We start from the raw sequence: 21,988 nt of genomic DNA on the forward strand, positions 1-21,988 counted from the left end.
GTATTTTCTATAAAAATATTCAATAAACTCATCATTTCTGAAGGGTTACAGTTTTTAACTAGAATTTGCATATCTCTTTCTTTCAACCCCTCCAAATCAGTCGGGTTTTAACAGAAGTAAAAGACATTGGGTAATACTTGTCATTGTAAACTGTCCCCATGCCCCTTACCCTACTGTCCTTTTTTTTGATTAAGCCTTTGCGAAGTACCTTGGGATGTTTTTCTATGCCATAAATGCTATATAAATGTAAGTTGTTCGTAAATATTTTCCAATTCATAAAATTACAGAAGTTAACTTAGATGTGCATTTCAAGTTGATGAAATAACGAGGGAGGAAATGAATATTTATGTATAAAATAGGAGGATACAGCCAATATAGGGTTCTTATTGATGAGCATTCTTTCAATGTCAAACAAGTCAGTGTAAAATCTGCAACAAACTAAAATGTGTTACAGTCCTAATTCAAAATCTGTCCAATCAATAATTCTTAAAAGGCTTTTACTTAATTTTATTTAACCAAAATATTGTTTAATTTTCTATTTTTGCGAGAGGTTTGGCCAGTAAGCTTAAGATGGGTAGTTCACATCTGTTCATCATTCCAGAATGATGAAAGAATGAATGAACTTACATTTATATAACACTTTCCACATCCTGAGGATGCCAGAAAGGACTTCACAGCCAATTAATTACTTTTGAAGTGTAGTCACCTGTTTTATAGGCAAAAGGTAGCCGTCAAATGGTAAACAGCGAGGTCCCACAAACAACAATGAGAAGAGTGACTAGTTAATGTTTTTTGGTGGTGTTGCTTGAGGAAGGAATGTTGGCAGAGGTACTTTTGTGTCCAGCTGAACAGGCAGACCAGGTGTCTGTTTAAAATCTCACTTGGAAGACAGCACTTTTGACAATGAGACACTACCTCCACACTAGACTGGAGTGTCATGCTAGATTATATGCTGAAGGGCTAGAGTGGGGCCTGAACACACAACCTCTGACTCAAAGTGCTACCACTGAAGCAAGCTGACACTTGTACTGACTAATCCTTCTGTTGAGTACGCTGATCTATTTTTCCCACCAGACAGTTTGCGCCTTTAAATAGAGATTTTAGCCCAGGAATTCTGCTCTTTCATGGGATGGAATTCGGGTGTTGTGGTAATGGAGGGACAAGAAATTGGGTCGGAACCCATTTCCACCAGGTTGCCACCCCCTTTATAGCTGCCACAATAAATTTCACTAGGGAGAGGATGAGCACTTCTTCCACCTGTCCTCCCCCCTCTCAGCCCATTCCAATGTTAGCTTGAGGGTGTGTTGGTAGGGTGGGGGATTCTCAGGCTCCCACAGAAATCCTACCAGATATGCCAGAAAAGCATGCTGTGGTATGTCTGCCTGCAGGAAATAGGCATATGTGCCATACTTGGTCACATGTGGGCTCCCCTTAGAAGAAATCAACTGATCCCATTTGAATCTGGTTTCTACCATGAGGACCAGGTAAGGGGGTTTGAATCTGGGGACTACCATTCAGGATCAGGTAAATGTAAAGAATCTATGGCCAGACCGGCCTGTGAACTCCTCTGATGGAGCGTCAAGATGTCACTCTGATATCCTGCCACTTGCATTGGTGGGTGTCCCTGCACTGCTGTTACTGGCGCTGGCAATCTATCTAATAGGTCAGTGATTTAGGATAGGGTCACAATTGGGACAAAGCATTTGCCGAAGCACAAATGTGCTCCCAGAATTTCTACCCCTTTATATAGATGAGATACCAAACCAAGACCTTTGCTGCCCGTTTCTGTTGTTTAGGTGGGTACAGTACGAAAAACGGAGTTCACCCAATGTCCTGACTAACATTGCAGCCTCAACCAGCATCATCAAAAACAGATAAACTGGGCATTCATCTCATTGCTTTTGTGGAATCTTGATGTGGAATCTTGGCATGTGCAATTGGCTGCCACAATTGCCTGTGTAACGGTTACGTATTGTCACAGCACTTCAAAGTATCCATTGTATGTGAAGTACTTTAAGACATTTGAGACACGTTTGAGGTACTATATAAATGCATTTTTTTCTTTTCTGAATGTTACATGTTATGCAGCAATATCAACCATTCAAAGTCTGCAGTTTGTACCAGTTTCTTGAGAAACTCAACATTAGCTAACTCATCTGTTGCCCTGTTTTGCGCTACTGAAATTGTATATATATTTTGAAGCTTTGTAAAGGGATTATGCAGAAGCAGCTTGGCTTGCTGAACAGAATCAGCCAAAAATGATCCTCGAATACAATCAAGTATAATTGTTCATCACAGTTAAATCTGACAGGGTAGCTGTGGAACTCACACACCAGGGAAGATTTGATCAGATCAGCAATTTATATACCACTGTTGCTCAATCAACACCAGCATTCATGTATGGAGTCAGGTGAAACACATTCTGCTACCCAGGAAAAAACAGTCTGCACTGACCCTCCTCAGTAAAAGTATTGCAAGCCCATCTTTAAATTAGATAGCCAACATGAAATGCAAGATAAAAGCAACAAAATCAGTGGGGTCGATTTTCGTGGAGCCGTCAGGCGGGGTTTCAGGCGTGTGGGGGGGGGGGGGGGGGGGGGGAATCCCGATTTTGGGGGTCCTGACACCATCCTGCCCAAAACCCCGCTCCATGCAACTTTCAGAGGCAGCGGGTACCCGCCCCGCACTGGGACCCGCCGACCCCAGACAGGAAGGGATTAGTTAGCCTAATCCCTATTTTGAGGGGTTTCGTGTGGGTTTCTCGACGGCTCCAAACCACGCCAGGTTAGAGCAGGCGGGCCGTCGGGTTGAAGGAGTTGGAGGGGTCGCGATGTCGGTGTTCAGGTGAGTGATGGGTGCATGAGTGCAAAGGTAAGTGTGTTTGGTGTGTCTAAAGTGTGTAAAGAACTTTTACTTACCTGTACTTACCTTCACAGCCTTTCTTCCTGTAGCCGTCGGGAGCGCATCACTCAGCCGGTACTTAAAGCTGAACGGCTGCGATCTGTGAAAAGTGACAGCCTTCAGCTTTGAGTGCCGGTGTGAGTTCTAACTGAGTCTGTGCAGAAGGACTCATTGAAACAGCTGTGAAACACTGATATTTCATCTGTCAAGAACTCTTGACAGATGAAATTGCAGTCTGTGACGTCACCTGTTGCCGGGTGGCCCTTAATTGGCCTGCTGAGCCCGCTGGGCGGGCTCAACAAGGTCAATCAAGGGAAAATCGCACGGATTGGCCGGACGTTGATGTAGGCGGGACTAAAACCCAAAAGTTGTAGTCCCGCCTTCTTCCCGACAGCTTCGGGAAAATCAACCCGTGTTTCAATAGCTGTTTCAGTATGAACTCGACACTGCATAATTTACATACTTTAGGATGCCTGATTTCAATTCAATGTAAGTAATTATTGGAACAAATCTTCATAGGAAAGTAACGTCACCCGCCGCTATTAATGTGCAAATTAGCCAGCATGTTCAGGGGATAAAGAGATACGCCATGAATTGTGAATCTCCATAACTTTCTGGTCGATTTATGTCGCTCCGCCATTTGTTTCACACAAACGGCATCTCGCCCTTAGCCTCCCCGTTATATTTAAGAACTTGCTGGATTTGCACATTAATTGCCCATTAAACTCACCACAGAAAGTTAACGCTCATAATTAATAGCGCAAGTACCCTTTTAACAATGTATAATTGTTACTGCAATGCCAATCAATCTCTGGCCCAGAAAAGGGGCAATTTAAACTGTTGAGTCTCATTCCTGCATGTAATAAATTTTTGTTAAGAGATTTTAAAAATCTCAAATTTTAATTTTTTTTCTTACTTTTCCTTTCTGTCTTTTTTTTCCCTCTCTCAATCCAATCTTTTGTTCCCTCTCTATTTTTCTTTCTGTACCTCATTTGACTCTAATCCACCCACACTAACTCACCCCCCTTCTCTGTCATTTCTGGGTTTTTTGTCAATCCTTAAATCTCATTGGTCTCATCGTTCACTAAGGTCCCAGATGCCCTGTTGCCCCCGATATCAGCTTACACTCCCAGCAAGTTACGGCACAAAAGATTTAATCTAAAAGGTGCAGGAGAAAGTCTAACTAATGGCGCATGCTTCACGATTCCCCACTCCAGCAAGATTTGGGCCAATATGCTTGACTAAGAACTGAATACTATTCACAGAGTCTTTGCTCCACAGATTGTTTAAGGTAGCCCACATCCTACTGCAGAACATGACTCAAACAACTAATGTGGACAGTATGGAATTCTGTAAGACTTTGAAAAACTTGGTGAGGCCACATCTTGAGTATTGTGTGCAGTTTTGGTCACCTTATCTGAGGAAGGATGGTCTTGCCATGGAAGGAGTGCAGCGAAGATTCACCAGGCTGATACCTGGGATGGCAGGAATGACGTATGAGGAGAGATTGGGTCGATTGGGCTTGTACTCGCTGGAGTTTAGAAGAATGAGAGGGGATCTCATTGAAACTTATAAAATTCTGACAGGACTGGACAGACTAGATGCAGGAAGGATGTTCCCGATGGTCGGGGAGTCCAAAACCAGGGGTCACAGTCTAAGGATAAGGGGTAGGCCATTTAGGACAGAAATGAGGAGGAATTTCTTCACCCAGAGAGTGGTGAACCTGTGGAATTCTCTACCACAGAAGGCAGTAGAGGCCAATACATTAAATATATTCAAGAAGGAGTTGGATATATTTCTTAAGGCTAAAGGGATCAAGGGGTATGGGGAGAAAGCAGGGACCGGGTACTGAATTTGGATGATCAGCCATGATCGCATTGAATGGCGGAGCAGGCTCGAGGGGCCGAATGGCCTACTCCTGCTCCTATTTTCTATGTTTCTATGTTAAAAGAGGATGTTTGAGTGACATGCTGCTCCAGACACCAAACTTACCAATGCCATGCACATGGTGAATAAATATCTTGGTAAAGTCTCAGATGCCCAAGAAAAAAAAATTGTCGCCCTATATTTGTTGGTGATGCTCATACAGTACATAGTTTAAGAAAAATAAAACGCAATTGTGCATTACTGTTGTTTCAATAGAGTATGCTGTGTAATAACAAACCATCTGGTTAGCAGCTGGCATTGTAATGAGACTATTCTGTTTCAATAGAAAAGGCACGGTTAATTCAGCTTTTCTTCAAATCAAAATTATCACCTACATTTTTTTTTTGAGGTTTGATCAGGAAACACCACCCAAATATTGAACCCAATTACTCCTACTTTGATGAAATAGAAAGTAGCACAGCAAGTGCAGAGAAGCGCAAGATATTATAATTTCAAATGAAGCATCTGTTGAAACATGAAAGCAATTATCTTGCATAAATCCAGGACACTTAATTTTGTATAATTTATAAATAATTAAAATAACTCAGCGACGACAGAATCACCGTAAAATTTGCCACAGCTTCATGATTGAATAGCAACACGTATATAATAAAAATAAAGTCATTGTTTTATTGTTTTTATAATCCCTTTCAGCATATGGTTCCTTTCCTTGCACGATCCAATGGACTATTAGAAGAGCAGGGAGTACTAATATTAATTTGGCTCCCTCAGACTTAGGTTCTGTAATTCCCCCAATGCGGTTATTCCCTCCTCTTCCCTAATTGTTATCAGTATCCAACATTTAAAGGTTATCAACCTGAAACGTTAACTCCGTTTCTCTCTCCACAGATGCTACCTGACCTGCTGAGGGTTTCCAGCATTTTCTGTTTTTATTTAAAATAAAGTGTTCACAGGAAATGAACAAACTAAACAAAATAATGGTGAATTGATCGCAATTCCCTAAAATATTTTAATTCTAAAAATAAACTCTAATGTTAACACCTCCTCTTCTGGGCACAATGTGTGAAAAAAGCTTTCTGAATCAGAACTGGATACAGTGGTATGGGTAAATGTAAATTTCAAGTAAACGGATTAAACATAATTAACATTAAATGCTTTCTAACCACTCATCAGTTGAGGCTAATTATAGGATTAGGAATGGAATAAAAATGCATTCCTTTGGCAAATTACAGGTTTAAAAAAAGGGTTGAACCCTTCATAAAAAAAACATCTGAGGAGAGCCTCTTTCAGTTTCCCCAAAGCAACTATAGGCATTCATTAGCTATCGCATAGGTCTTAATTTTCAGTAAAGCACTACTATTAAAATTAGACATTGGGAATTTTATTTGTTTAGAGTAGGCTATATTCTAGGGACCAGGAAAGTAACATTGGACAAAGTAGGAAGGAAAGGATTAAGATCTCAATTGAGCTGATGTCAGAACATGTTTTATATACAATTAATTTTAAATAATATGGGGGAGAAATTCAGTTGTTAGCGCCAGCCGTTATCGCCTTAAGAGGGCGATAAGTGCGGCGCGAAGCGGCTAGCGCCCGGGCGCGGCGAGACCTGCGCCTCTCGCGAAATTGAGCGGACATTTAGTGGCGGCGCAAAATCGCAACACCCGCTCAGCTGCGCGTGCAGATCCTTACGTCATTTCATGGTGCAATGCCCTTGGTGCGCCCCGAACCGGAACTTCAGTGGCGCCCCCCTTCTTTCCGCCTGGCGCTCCAGCGACTGGTTGACCGGAACAGTTCCCAGTCGCTGTGGGGTTGGGGGGGGGGGGGGGGGGCGCTATTTAAAGGGGGCTCTTCCTGGCTTCTTAGTGGTAGCCATTTTGGACCACTCCTTCTGTGTGAGAGAGAGAGATTTGCAAAGACACAAAGGGAGAGAGCTTTCTGCACTGAGTCAGCGCTCGCACAGGTACTTCTGGCTTCAGTCCAGAACTTTACAGTTGGATTCATTTTTCAGTGCCATAGCCTTGAGTGGCCACATATTATGGGGGCTGCAATGGGTGGAAACGTTGGGTTTCTCCATTGCATTGAGAGGGCTCAGAGACGCCGAGAGAGAGTGCCAATCATGGCCAGACGGAGGAGGGCCAACAGGCGTCGGCGCAGGAGACCTTACCCTCCCAGGGTATACCGCCAGCAGTTCTCCTACCTCAACATGTCTGAGGAGCAGTGTATTTGGAGACTTCGATTCAGCAGGGAGGTGGTCACTGAGCTCTGCCACCTGCTTCAGACAGATCTGCAGCCTCAGCTGAGGAGCAGGACGTCTCTGTCGGTGGCAGTGAAGGTGACGGTGGCTCTCACTTCTATGCCACTGGCTCCTTCCAATCCGCTACTGGGGACATTGCCAATGTCTCCCAGTTTGCGGTGCATTGCTGCATCCGCCAAGTCACGAATGCCCTCTTCAAAAGGAGACGTCAGTACATTTCCTTCCCCATGACCCTGGACAAGCAGCAAGAGTGCGCAATGAGATTTGCAAGAAAAGCGACCTTCCCCATAGTCCAGGGCGCCATTGACTGCACGCATGTGGCTTTGCGGGCGCCTCAAGAGAATGCTGAGGATTACTGCAACCGGAAGGGGTTCCATTCGTTGAACGTGCAGTTGGTGTGTGACCACAAACAGCTGATACTAGCTGTCAATGCCCGCTTTCGAGGCAGCAGCCACGACGCCTTCATCCTGCGTCAGACTTCTGTGGCAGACCTTTTCGAAGCCCTGGCTCACCCAGGAGGCTGGCTTCTCGGGGACAAGGGCTATCCTTTGTGCACCTGGCTGATGACCCCGCTCCGTGCGCCCAGCACCCCTACTGAAGAACGATACAATGACAGCCATCAAGCGACCAGGAACATCATTGAGCACACAATCGGCGTGCTAAAGCAATGGTTCCGCTGTCTGGGCCATTCCGGGGAAGCCCTTCAGTACTCGCCTGAGCGAGTCTCCCATTTCGTTGTAGTGTGCTGCATGCTGCATAACCTGGCTATCCTCAGGACTCAGCCACTGCCAGCAGACATTGGAGCACCAGCAGAGGAGGAGGAGGACCAAGACGGGAGGGAGGCACAAAGTGCAAGGGCCGTCCGTCAGCGGCTTATTGCAAGTCGGTTCTAGGCCCCCTCTGAGGGAATGGCTTGTGCCATTGAAAGAACATGAATGGAACGGTTCCGCAAACCCTGAGCCAGTCAAGGCAACAAATAGTTCAAAGAGCAAACATGCACAATCTGAATAAAGACAATTATTTATTTAACAAACTGTGTGCCCTTCCCGCATGACACAGAAATAGAGAAACCCCCCCAAAAAGTCAGACACATAACTGGCTCTCACAACCTGGAGACAATGAACAAAAGAGTTAACCAAAAATGACCATGATCCTCGGCCTTCACTAAAAAAAATTATCATTTTGCCACACCTCCTACTTTTTGGCCTGCGAGGGTGATCTGCTTCGCTTGCGAGATTGGCCCCTTCCCACCCTGCAGCTCCTCCACAATGGGACCCCAGTGGCTGCAGCAAGGCTGGGGGAAGGCTGCTGAGTGTCAGAAACTGAGTCGGCAGATGCCCTTGAGGGACGGCCTGGACCAGCTCTGGGCCTGGAGGGCCCGGCTGCTGACTGCTCCAACTCTGCATGGGCGGCAGCAGTCTGTCCTATGGGTGGTGGCAGCTGCAGTGGAGGAGTGACAGTGTTGGCAGCAGGAATGCTGCCATCCTGACAGAGCACAGGCACTCCCTGGTCGGACGACACACTGGCACTCCCACGGGGCAGCACTGCAGCATGCGGAGCAATCTGCTGAAGCACAGACGGCTGGCCTTCGGTGGCCCCGGCGATTCGTGCCCGATGCAGCGAGGGTGGCAGCAGTGAGTGCTCGTGTGGCCTCAATCTGTGTCTGCATCAGACCAGCCACTGACTGCATGGCACCACTAAGCACTTGCGTGGAAGCCGCCTGTGCTGCACCGAAGTCCTGCAGACTCCTTGCCTGTGCTGCATCGAAGTCCTGCAGACTCCTTGCCTGTGCTGCCCCGAAGTCCTGGACACTCCTTGCCAGTGACTCAATGGATTCGGGCATCCTTGCCACTGCAGCCATGAGTTCAGTGTGCCTCTGCTCTGCCTGGGCGCCCAATTCAGCGAGGAGCCGCACCTCTTCTGCGCTCACTGTAGCAGGACTGGAGGCCAGACTCTCCCTCCGGGGAGAAGGCCGCCGAGCTTCCCTAACCCCCCTGCGTTGCTGTAGCCCGCTGGGCCCCGGAGCTTCACCCTCCTCAGACCCTTCCCCCCCTGCTCCCCTCCAGGGAAGACGTGTCCCCATTATGGCCATGGGCTGCCTCAGCTGAGGGTGGCACTGATGGTCCGGCTTCCTCTTCCTCCTCCTCGCCTTCAGAATCACTCACAGTGGCAGCTTGAGGGCCCGCCTCCTCACCTGGCGATTCACCATCTGAAAGCAGGGAGGTACAAGAGTTGCTTTAGTGTGAGGACAGGGCAGCAGCGAGGGAGGCATGAGTGCTGCAATGCACTGTATTGGTTCGATAGTGGCAAACGATGCTGGTGTGAGGCACAAGTGGAAGGAGAGAGGTCAAAAAGGTGATGACCTTTTGCTGTCCAGAATGGGGTCAGCATCTCCAGTGGCGATGGGGCCAATCAGCCAGCCTGCCATAATGCGCTGGACTCACTGCTCCAGATCGCTGAGGTCTTTAAGGTGAGGCCGGCCTCCCCCGGTCCATTGCTGTTGCCTCCTATTGTGTGCCAGCTTGCCCTGCAAGAGAAAGGACGGGCTCGGAGTACAGTGTGAAGCCCTGATCTTGGCTGCACTGCCTCCCATGGTCGAATAGCCCTTACAGTGTGACGCCCTGATCTTGGCTGCATTGCCTCCCATGGTCGAATAGCCCTTACAGTGTGTAAAGTGGTGAATGTGCATGTGAGTTTCATGAAAGGCCCATAGGTGTTGGATGAGGGCTGGCCATTGGGGCTTTCAGGACCCTTTGCCCATAAAGTGAGGTCCACATGCAGGGATGAAGAGGATACTGAAAAGGGTACTCACCCTGACAACCCGAGTGAGGTCGCTGAACTTCTTTCTGCATTGCACAGGGGTCCTAGGTACTATGTTGCTGGAGGTCACTCTGTGAGCCACCTCCCTCCAAGCTTTGCGGTAGTTGGTGGGCAGCGGCCTCCTGCCACTGTCCGGAAACAGGATAGATCGCCTGCGCTCCACTGCGCCAACCAGAACCTGCAGGGCTCCCTCACTGAACCGCTGCTCTCGCTCCCTGGCCCTCTCCGTGGTCCTAGGCGTTAGAATGTGGCAACAGGTCTGTCCAGGCCGAGAATCAGGGCTCCAATGTGCAGGGCGTGGCTGCAATCCAAATCGACCCTCCCCCTTTAAGAGCTGACCGGCACCAGCGTGTCTGCCTGCAATCGCTAACTGGCCGCACCTGCGCTGCGCCCGCCCTCGGTGGTAGCGCCTCGCTTCTCCGGCTTAGTGCCTTAGGACAGTCATGCAGCGCCTGCTTTAGCGCTCCAAGCACCTCTTGGGGTGAAGCAAGTCAATTTCGCTGAAGGTGGTGATAATTTGCGCTGGGCGCTAAATTTAGCGCCTGCTCGACTATAACACCTCAAACGTGGCGATACTGAATTTCTAGGCCTATATGTTTAAACAGATTTTTCACCCAAACTGGGAGACCAGAGTCCTTGTCGATCGACTTATAAGTTTGCCAGTCTTGGCAGGGAAACTTGTGAAGACATAGAAAATGGGTCAGGGAGGGCCCATTTGTGCTTTGCTCACCTATGCTTCCACAAGGTCAACTATGGAGCACAACTGATACAAGTTTTTAAGGTGAACTGTTCCAATTTTTTTCAAAATTATTTGAAATGAAGCGTTGATCTTGGGTGAGATACTGGAGGGTTGCCAGACCTATGGAACTATGCTGTAACAGGAACTGCAGCTTTTGAATGATACATTAAACTGAACTCCCACCTGCCTGTTCCAATGGTACAGGTGGATGTTAAAAGATTCCATGGACTATTTGTAAAGCAGGGAGCTCTCTCAATGCCATGGCTAACATCCACCCTTCAACTAATAACACCAAAACAAAGCCACCCATCTTCATTATCCCTGTTCTTGCTAGCCTCCATCGACTCCCAGTCCCCCAAACCACTGAACACGACATTTTCAAATCTCTCCATGGCTTTCCTTCTCCCTTTCTGTGCAACTTCCTCCAGTTCTACATTCCAGCACATGTCCTCTGATCTTGCAATTTTGGCTTTATTTACAACCTCCTCATCTTCTTTGGTGGCAGGTGATCTGGCCTCTTTGATCCTACATTCTGTAATAAATTCTCTAAGGATCCATCCGTGGCCCCCTCCTCTTCCTCATCTACATGCTGCCCCTTGGGAACATAATTCTCAGACACGGGGTCAGCGTCCACACATACACTGATGACATCCAGCTCTACCTCTCCATCTCTCGCAATGCCTCTGTGTTGTCAGACTGCTTGCCTGACATTCCATCTTGGAGGAATTGCTATTTCCTCCAGCTAAACATTGGGAATACCGAAGCTATCATCTTGGGCCCCACCATAGACTCCTTTGCCCTCCCCACCTACAGCTTAGCAGGCTGTTTGCAACCTCAGCAATCCTATTAAACTCGAAGCTGAGCTTCCAACCCAATTTCCTCTCCATCACCCCTACTTTCAACTCTCTAATATCACCTGCCTCTGCCTTAGCCCATCTCCCACTGAAAGCATCATCCACAAATCGGTTACCTGCAAAATTGACTATTCCAATGTTCTCCTGGCCAGTCTCCCATCCTTTACCCTCCCTAAACTTCAGCTCATCCAAAACTCTGCTGCCTGTATCCTATCCCTCACCAAGTCTGCTCATCCATCGCCGCTCTATTTGATAGTCTATGTTGGCTCCCGGTCTCTCAACACCTCAAATTTAAAATTCTCATCCTCACGTTTAAATCCCTTAATAATAGTCATGCCCTCCCTAGCTGTAAAACCTCCTTCAGCCCTGCAACTCCCCATTCCTTTGACTCTGGCCTCTTGTGCCGCCTCAATTGCCTAAGTCCCATGCTCTGAAATTCACTCCCTCTGCTCCGTCACGACCCTTCTTAAAACCCACCCCCTCGACCAAATATTTGGTCTCCCCCCCTCTAATATCTCCTTTTTTGGCTCGGTGTTTATTTTTTGATTACGTCTCAAACACTTTGGGACGTTGTTCTACAATAAAGGCACTCAATTTGCACCTCTATGAAGTCTCCTAGACATTTTATTGCATTAAAGGCACTACTTAATGAAAATTAATACGTGAAATGCTTTGAGACATTCTTGAAAGATGTAATAAGGTGCTATATAAATTAAAATATTTCTTTTAGGAGAGACAAAAAGAAATTTAGATGGAAAATAAAAATTGGACTTCAATGGAAAAGAAAAATCGAGGTGGAGTGTATAATGGGTGGCTGATCCGCTGCTGCCCGTTTTGTGCCCCCACCAAAGTTGAATTTCACCCGCAGAGTGTTGGGACCATGCTGCTCTAGCTGTTCCATGAACAAAATTAGCTGCAAACATTACGAAAGGGTGTCAATATACCATTAAGTGACCAAGTTTCTGATCATCTCAAAAAACATTCTCTGCAACAATGGAGCTAACAAGCTTTCAAATGTGAAAACAAGTAACAAGGTGTAGCTCTGGACAGTTCCCAAAGTGTTTGTGTTTGATTATACATAATGTTGCTCAAAGTGTTTTCCCAGTACGGTATATAGATCATTACTCATTTTAGTGGCGTATTCAGCAGGAACATCATTGCGAGCCAATCAGTCAAGATCAATCAGTCTAATTAATATTACTGGTTCAGTCAAGCTCAAATCCTAGCATTTTATCACATCAATGATCGTCTATCCTAGGCCGCCTTTGTCAACTAGATGGAACTTTGTTTGAGAAAGTGTTTTAAACCCAGTATAATTGGCAAATTGCAACATTCGATAAGTATGCAGCTTAAAACTAAGCATTCATTTGGAGGAATTAATTCCTTGCTTTAAATTCCATGTTTAATCCGTTGAAATCTCCAAGAAGTGCTGATGTTTGTGGTGTATTTTATAAGAATGTTGATCAAAACCGTGCATGAGTGAACATACAGCTAGTGACAAACATACTACTGTTACCAAACAATGAGTATTTTCTCTGCCTGGATTCCTTAAGATTACCTCCACATGATAGCACATCTCCATCTTTTGCAACTACAAGAGCTTTAATTTCTACTCAATTTGGTCATTGTTTATAGTTTACTGCTCGACAAAACCTACCACACATGCAGCAGCCTTTTCAGAATGCAGACATTCGAGAAATATCCTTCGTATCGAGGTTTGCCAACACTGGTTGGATTGGATGCTGGGAGGTTTTAATCACATGACCTCTCGCCTCCAACCACTCCGACACAAGTTCCTGCCATTGCTCATCCAACACATCAATCCTCGCTGCAATTGGTCAATAATGGTGGCCACAATGCCAACAATCCTTTGCGCTCCGTTAGCACTCTATTCACTGTGTGGTTTTACCAGTTAGAACGCGCACATTAGAGGACCACATTGCATCCAGGGTGCGTTGCCACCCTGCTGTTTGTTGAGAGTCAAGCTGGAGTAATTTTTCTCCCAGGTTGCTCACAGCAGTGTCCAAGAGAGTTGATATGGAAGAGAATTAATGTGTGAACAAAAGAAAAAAACAAATATGTGACAATAGTTACAAATTATTGTACTCTTTCTAGTTTCTGCCAACTAAATACTACTTGAATACAACTTTAAATTAATACGACAATCTATATTAATTAAAAGATACACACATTTGATGCAGAACAAAGGATTTGATTCAAGTGTTTCTCTCTATTCTGTGCTAACTCAAAGATCTCTACTCTTACCGATCTGATTGTAGTCACAGCATCTCTAGGAATGGGTTTTCTTTCTGTCCACGCACCATTCATTACCTCGAGAGTCCCTTAAGGCCCTTTCCATGGCATTCCCCTCCTCCTCTACACGCCGCCCCCTGACATCATCCACAAGTATGCTGAGAACACCCAGGTTTCTGCACTGCCTCTGTGCTTTCAGATTGCTTGTCTAACATCCAGTCTTAGATAAGCTGCAAGTTATTCCAGTTAAACATTGTGAAGACCTAAGCAATCATCTTGGTTCCCCACCAGAAACTCCATATCCTTACTACAGGAAACTTTGGTTTATCCGGAGGTTAACTGTCCGGAATGCTCGAGCCACCGGCAAAATTCAGGAGTCGGTTCAGTAAGTTTTTTTTCTTTTTGTTGCTTTTTTTTTCCACCAGTCAAGCTCTGCAAGGTCTAGCTAAAGCTGTTGCTTAGCTACAGAGACGCTTGCAAGCTACGGCCGACTGTTTAGAAGCAACAGGGTTTGTTGCTAGATACGGAGCTCAAAAGCTTCCGTATGTTTTAACATTAGCGCTGGTTTGTCCGGCAGTTTTGATGGGACGGCAACAGCTCGGTCCCGTCGGTGCCGGATATCACAAAGTTTCCTGTACCAACTTCAACCCCTCCGTGGCCACTGTGTGCACCCCTACCTCAGCCCATCTCCCACTGAACCCTTCATCCATGACACTGTCACCTCCAGATTTGATTATTCCAATGCTCTCCTAGATTGCCTTCCATCCTCTACCCTCCATTAACATATCATCCAAAACCTGTATCCCTATCCTGTACCAAGTCCCACTTACCCATCACCCCCATCCTTGCTGGCATAAATTGGCTCCCAGTTAAATCATTCTTGTGTTAAATTCTTTCATGGCCTTGCCCCTGTCTGTCTCTGTAAACCTCCTCCAGCCCTACAAAGCCCCCAAACTCTATTCCTCTGACTCTGGCCTCTTGTGCATCCCTCCTCCCTTCCCCCCACCATTGGCTTCCATGCCTCCAGTCATCTAGGTCCCATGCTCTGGAATTCCTTCCCTAAATCCCTTTATTTTCCCACATCTCTCTCATCCTTTAAGAAACCGCCTTAAAACCCACTTTTTTGCACATGCTTTTGGTCGCACCCCCCCCCCATAGCTCCTCCTTTTACTCAGCGTTCATTTTTTTTTGATTATGCTTCTCTGACGAGCTTTGGAACATATTTCTACATTAAAGGCCTATATAAATGCAAGGTTCTTTTGTTGAATTAACAGTCACAACTTCTTTCATACATATGATTCTCTGTACAGTAACAGCAGAAAAAGAACTACCATGATTAGTGCCATAAAGTTACATAATTAACCAAGGGGTACGGTAGCATAGTGGTTATGTTACTGGACTAGTAATCCAGTAACTCTGATGAAGGGTCATCGACCTGAAACATTAACTCTGTTTCTCTTTCCACAGATGCTGCCTGACCTGCTGAGTATTTCCAGCATTTTCTGTTATTATTTCAAATTTCCAGCATCCGCAGTATTTTGCTTTTGTATTAGTAATCCAGAGACCTGGACTAATGATCCGGAGGCGTAAGTTCAAATCCCACCACGGCAGCTGGGGAATTTAAATTCAGTTAATTAAATAAATCTGGAATAAAAAGCTAGTATCAGTAATAGTGACCATGAAACTATTGGATTGTCGTAAAAACCCGTCTAGTTCACTAATGTCCTTTAGGGAAGGAAATCTGCCATCCTTACCTGGTCTGGCCTATATGTGACTCCAGACCCATAGCAATGTGGTTGACTCTTAACTGCCCTCTGAAATGGCCTAGCAAGCCACTCAGTTATACCAAACCACTACAAAGAAGCATGGACTGCAGCGGTTCAAGAAGGCGGTTCAAGGGCAATTAGGGATGGGCAATAAATGCTGGCCTTACCAGTGACACCCACATCCCGTCAACGAATAAAAAAAAGCCTATTTTTAACTGGTTTGGCGACTATCCCCACAAAAACCATAATTGACTCCTGTTACATAATTAATTGACTGCCTTGCATGAATATATTTGCCTAATGTTAAAAGATTTCACCATAGACAACTACTTGATTTAGTCACAGATACCTTTCCAAATTTAAGAGCCAATTACACTACAAATCAAATGCTCTGTGGTCTGACGTAGTAAAGGGCAAGCCATTTTCAAAGTTGCTATAAAGTTTCCTAACAATAGAAGGAACAAGTCCATTTTTTCCACCCTATTTAAATGTTGCTAGCTCTCTGAAGCACCGCTACCTAACCCTTGTCTGCATTTGAGCTTTAGCACGATACCCGAAAAAGAACAGGCTATTTCTAATAGCTATGGTGCCTTTACGATATCAACTGTGGCATTATTATGATAACCACACACCTAACAAATGAGTGCTTTTTCATCATCCACAGCTAGCTTGAGGGGAGTGGGCTCAAAGGTTCTGGTCCACATGCCCATTCAACAATTGTGGAAACAGGCCTGGTTCGTGGTTACAATTCCCCACGGAGCTCAAGCTTGCTATAATGTTTGCCTCTACGGCTAGCATAAGGGGGGGATGGAAAGATAGGTGGCAACCTTGGGAGGGGGAATGTTGGGAAACAGAGATCATTGGCACATGTGGGCCAACATTTTCTTTCTGGAAGAGGTCTGCATTTTCCTGAAAATCCCACTGTGATTACCAGTCCTTTCCCCAATCTAACACAGTAAGGAACTACAAGATGCATTTACCATAATTGGGTTCTGAATCTGTTATGTTAAAGGTATCAGCAGCTCAGGTTACCTCCTTGTTAGAGGTCAGATTATGTCCTTTCAACAAATTACTGAGAAATTCCACTTCACCCAGCATAGAATCACAGAACCATACAGCGCAGAAGGAAGCCAGTCGGCCCATCGTGTCTGTGCCGACTCTTTGAAAAAGCTAGCCAATTAGTCCCAGTCTGCTGCCCTTTTCCCATGGCCCTGTAAATTTTTCCCTTCAAGTATTTATCCAATTCACTTTTGAAAGTTATTATTGAATCTGTTTCCACCACCCTTTCAGGCAGTGCATTGAGAAAAACATTTTTTACACAGCATGTCGCCTCTGGTTGTTTTGCCAATTAGCTTAAATCTGTGCCCTCTGGTTACTGGCCCTTCTGCCACTGGAAACAGTTTCTCCTTATTTACTCCATCAAAATCCTTCATGATTTTGAACACCTCTATCAAATCTCCCTTAATCTTCTCTGCTCTAAGGAGAACAACCCCAGTTTATTTAATCTCTCCACATAACTGAAGTCCCTCATCCCTGGTACCATTCTAGTAAATCTCTTCTGCACCCTCTCTAAAGTCTTCCTAAAGTGTGTTGCCCAGAATTGGCCACAATACTCCAGTTGGGACCTAACCAGCATTTTCTAAAGGTTTAGCATAACTTCCTTGATTTTATACTCTATGCATCTATTTATAAAACCCTCTCAACTTGTCCTGCCACCTTCAAAGACTTGTGTACATATAGCCCCAGGTGTCTCTGTTCCTGCACCCACTTTAAAATTATAATATTTAGTTTATATTGCCTCTCCTCAGTATTCCTAATAAAATGAAGCACTTCACACTTCTCTGTGCTAAATTTCATCTACCATGTGTCTGTCCATTTCACCAGTCTGTCTATGTCCTTCTAAAGTCTGTTACTAACCTCCTCACTGTTTACTACATTTCCCAGTTTCATGTCATCTGCAAACTTTGAAATGATGCCCTGTATACCCAAGTCAAGGTCATTTACATATCAAAAAGAGCAGCGGTCCCAACCTCTGGGAGACACCACTGCACCATCTGGGAGACACCACTGCACCCTCTGGGAGACACCACTGCACCCTCTGGGAGACACCACTGCACCCTCTGGGAGACACCACTGCACACTTTCCTCCAGTCTGAAAGACAACCGTTCACCACTATTCTCTGCTTTTTGTTGCGTAAGTAAATTTCTTATCCACGCTGCCACTGCCTTTAATCCTATGGACTTCAATTTTGCTAAAAAGTCTATCATGTGGTACTTTATCAAATGCCTTTTGAAAGTCCATTTACACAACATCAACTGCACTGCCTTCACCCACCCTCTCTGTTACTTCATCAAAGAATGCAATCAAGTTAAGTCAAACACAATTTCCTTTAACAAATCCATGCTGGCTTTCATTTATTAAACCATATTTTTCCAAATGCCAATTAATTGTCCACCACCACAGTTAGGCCGATTGGCTAGTAGGTGTCGGGTTTAACCCATGCCCCTTTTTTGAACAGGGGTGCAATCCTCCAGTCCTCTGGCACCACTCCCATATCTCAAGAGGATTGGAATATTATGGCCAGACCCTCTGCAATTTCCCCCTTACTTCCCTCAGCAATCTAGGATGCATCCCATCTGGACCAGGTGCTTTTTCTACTTTGAGCACTGCCAACCTTTTAACTACCTGCTCTTTATCTATTTTTATCCTATCCAATTTCTCTACTATCTCCTCCTTTACTGTGACATTGGCAGCAACCTCTTCTTTCATTTGGTACCTCAGCCATGCCATCCTCCCCCACAAGATCTCATTTTTGGTGACTAATCGGCCCCACGCTTCCTTTGACTATCTTTTTACTATTTATAAGTTTATAAAAGACTTTTGGATTCCTTTGATGTTACCCACTAACCTAGTCTCATACACTCTCTTTGCCCCATTTATTTCCTTTTTCAGTTCTCCTCTGTACTTTCTGTATTCAGCTTGGTTCTCTATTGAATTTTGAACCTGGCATTTATCAGAAACCTTCCTTTTTCTGTTTCATTTTAATCTTAATGGGAGCGAAATTGGGTGCCTTTGCACCTCCCGTTAGCACCGGGGCGCCAACATCGACTCCCGCCATATTTGGCGGGAGTTTTGCGGCAGCGCTACAGTGTTGCACCCTGATCTCCTTCGCCTGGAGATCGTGACGTCATCGCCGTGTGCATCACCCCGGACCCGAAATTGACTTCCGCCCCCTTCAGCAGCGCCGGTTGAAAACACCGGCTGCTTCGGGGGGCAATGATTAAAGGCGAGGTGGCCAAGGTAAGTAAAAAAAAAAAACGTAACTTTCTTGTTCCAGTTTTTTTTGCGGGATCCTGCCTGCGATTGATCAGCCTGGCAGTCTGCTCGAAATTTGAAATTGTTGCCGCCTGGCACTAACTTTTCAAACTTTTAAAAATTAGCGCCTCAAACGAGGCAATAGTGAATTTCTCCCCCTATATCTTTAGTCATCCAGGAAGCTCTAGCTTTGGATGCCCTTCCTTGGCATCTCGTGAGAATGTGTCTAGTCTGTAGCTAACGATCTCCTCTTTGAAGGCCTCCCATTGCTCATTTACTGTTTTACCTGCCAATCTTTGATTCCAATCCACCTGGGCCAGATCCCTTTCCAACTTACTGAAATTAGCCCTCCTCCAGTTGAGTATTTTCACATTTGAATGTTCCTTTTCCATAACTACTCTAAACCTAATGATATTGTGTTCACTGTTTCCTCAATGCTCTCCCACTGAAACATGCTCCACTTGCCCCACTTCATTCCCCAGAACTAGAGCCAGCACTGCTTTCTTCCTGGTTGGGTGGAAACATACTGAACAAGTAAGTTCTCTTGTACACATTTCAGGAATTCCTCCCCCTCTTTGTCCTTTACACTATTATTTTCCCAGTCTATATTAGGATAACTGAAGTTCCCCAATATTATTACTTTAAAGTTATTACACCTTGCCTGCAAATTTTCTCCTCTATATTCTTCCCACCATTTGGTGGCCTTTCGTGTACTCTCTTACCCACTATTTAGTGGCCTATTGTATACACTATAGTATAGCATGATCCAAATCAAACAAGATGGAGCCACGCTTAAAAAACTGTAAAGTGAGCGAACTTCCCTCACGTAGCATCTAAATGCCCTAACAAATCCAAACACAACATCGCTCTCGTACCATATTTGTTTCCAGATGCTAAAAGGCTACATAAAATACCGTAACAAATCTTAACCAATACTGCTAGATAACAGTGGAGAAATATAGAAACAGACCCTCAAAACCACTGCCTGCAGTAGAATGTGCAAAGACCAGATCAAGATAATACAACTAGTGTACCACATGCCATACAAAGTCATGCCTAAACTGTATAGTGCTCTGATTAGACTACACCTTGAGTATGGTGTCCAGTTTTGGTCCACAAGACACAGGTGAGACATTCAAGCCCTGGAAGCAATAGAGAAAAATACCAGAAGGTTGATGTCTAGCATTAAAGGTCTGAGTTACAAGGAAAGACTGGAGAAACCTGGGCTTTTCAGCCTGGATAGGAGATGTTAGAAGTGGTCCTATTGAGATATTTAAATAGCTAAGAATATAGAAAAGGTAAATTTGGAAAATTGCTTCAAACTAGATTGCAAGATTAAGACACAGGTTCAAACTAGTGAAAGGAAAATTTAGGGCTGATGTCTGGAACTTGTTCTTTACATGAAGAGTGATCAATATCTGGAAATGACTTCTGGATAGAAGATGGAGGCAAAAATGTGGAATTAGTTAACAATTGGATGCCACAATGAGGGGACAGTAGGGTATTTCTGAACGGATGAGCCAAGATGAGCCAAATGGCCGCCTTCATGCGTAATTACCTTGTGATCCTGTGAACCCCATCTACACTCTGCTGTCAAGCTCCTGGTGTATTTCTAGAGCCCACTTTGGACAGTAGGTATTCTTGCTCTTTTGAATTGCCGATTTAAGAAGGAGCAACTTGAATTATTTGCAGCATAGTTATTATGTTAAGATTTCTATGGCTAGATACATAGCCATTTGAAGAGTGGTAATGAAAGTAATTTTTAATTCTCCATTGCTCTTATCAGGGTATTTTTGGAATATAAGCATAAACATGACCATCAGATGGTTTAATCTATTTCAGTTCTGGGGAGGTCGTCCAGTTCCAACACCTTGCTGCATTGCATTCAAATTCTGCAGTCCAGTTGGATATTCAGCTCTCGTGCGGCTGTGAACAGTTCCCACACAAGCAAACCTATCTGCTTTTACCTAGTTGTGATCATAAGACTCATCTGAGACAGGCAACAGTGCTGGTGCCAACTGGAAAATGTTACACTGATTACTAAGACCACTTTTTCAGTAAGGAACACATTTTATTTGTGGCCACTTTCAAATTCTCTCCACTGTATTTTTAAAATTCGTTCTTGAGATGTGGGTGACGCTGGCAAGGCCGGCATTTATTGCCCATCCCTAGTTGCCCTTGAGAAGGTGGTGGTGAGCCACCTTCTTGAACCGCTGCAGTCCGTGTGGTGAAGGTACTCCCACAGTGCTGTTAGGGAGGGAGTTCCAGGATTTTGACCCAGCGATGATGAAGGAACATCAATATACTTCCAAGTCAGGATGGTGTGAGACCTGGAGGGGAACGTGGAGGTGGTGGTGTTCCCATGCACCTGCTGCCCTTGTCATTCTAGGTGGTAGAGGTATATCCTTTACATCACTACACCCATAGATCAAGTTCGCTTCAGCTTGTGGCAGCCTTGCAAAAGCTATCAGCTGGAACAGTAGCTGTGAAATAGGTAGAATCACCACAAATCTAGTCCCTGAGCTTCTTTCCTGTAAGATGGTAACAGTATAAGATGCGTTCAACCATCTATTTGGTTATGCATGGCTTCCTTACTGGCTTGCACTGGTCTTCAAAGGGTTATACGTTTTGCAGTATGTTGGAGTTATTCTGTTGTTTGCTGACTGCATTTCTAACAGCCTTTAAATTTTTATTGTTCCATTAAATTATATAAGACTGACTGTACATATTCCAAAATACTACTGTATGGCATAGCCACTTGTGATGGGAAGATCAATCTTTAGAGTGCTATCCCTCTGTGAAAACAGAATAGGAATATTATTCAATTGGTAGCAAAATGTGATTTGTTTGCAGAATGGCTCAGTAAAGCTCATAGTTCCTTTTATATAATCTGCTGTCTTCACAATTTACAGATTCCAAAAGAAAAGTTTCAAGTTCCTGGGAACAATAAATAATGGTACATCCAATAAAGCTCTCCGTTCAATGTGTTTATCCATCACCTAGGGCTTTAATGCAGTTATTTCAAATTTGTTTTCTCAGCTGAAATGCTAGTCTTCAGGTGGGGACAGCAAATAACCAGATCAGTTTGACGAATTGAAATCATAGAGAGTAAATAAGGGCTTGACAGAAAAAGACCACGGCCTAGAAATTGAGGTTGCGCTGCGCCGGGGCATAACGCCGGAAATTTAGCGCCGGTGC

The 21,988-nt window shown here is 44.9% G+C and overlaps 1 protein-coding gene across 10 annotated transcripts in view; it reads right to left on the reverse strand.

The window, feature by feature from the left end:
• The window catches only part of ate1 (arginyltransferase 1), a 322,895-nt gene that overhangs the window by 9,738 nt on the left and 291,169 nt on the right, over positions 1–21,988 (reverse strand). The window contains exon 13 of one of the 10 annotated variants that reach the window (XR_015079213.1): positions 13,113–21,585. The exons of the other annotated variants lie outside the window; for them this stretch is intronic. The gene's annotated coding sequence lies outside the window, so the exon portion shown is untranslated. The remainder of the gene's footprint in view (positions 1–13,112; positions 21,586–21,988) is intronic. 10 annotated transcript variants of the gene reach the window in all.

The sequence above is a fragment of the Somniosus microcephalus genome, chromosome 8 (assembly GCF_052327205.1).
Source record: "Somniosus microcephalus isolate GS21.2 chromosome 8, FLI_Smic_1.0, whole genome shotgun sequence".
NCBI classification, from domain to species: domain Eukaryota; kingdom Metazoa; phylum Chordata; class Chondrichthyes; order Squaliformes; family Somniosidae; genus Somniosus; species Somniosus microcephalus.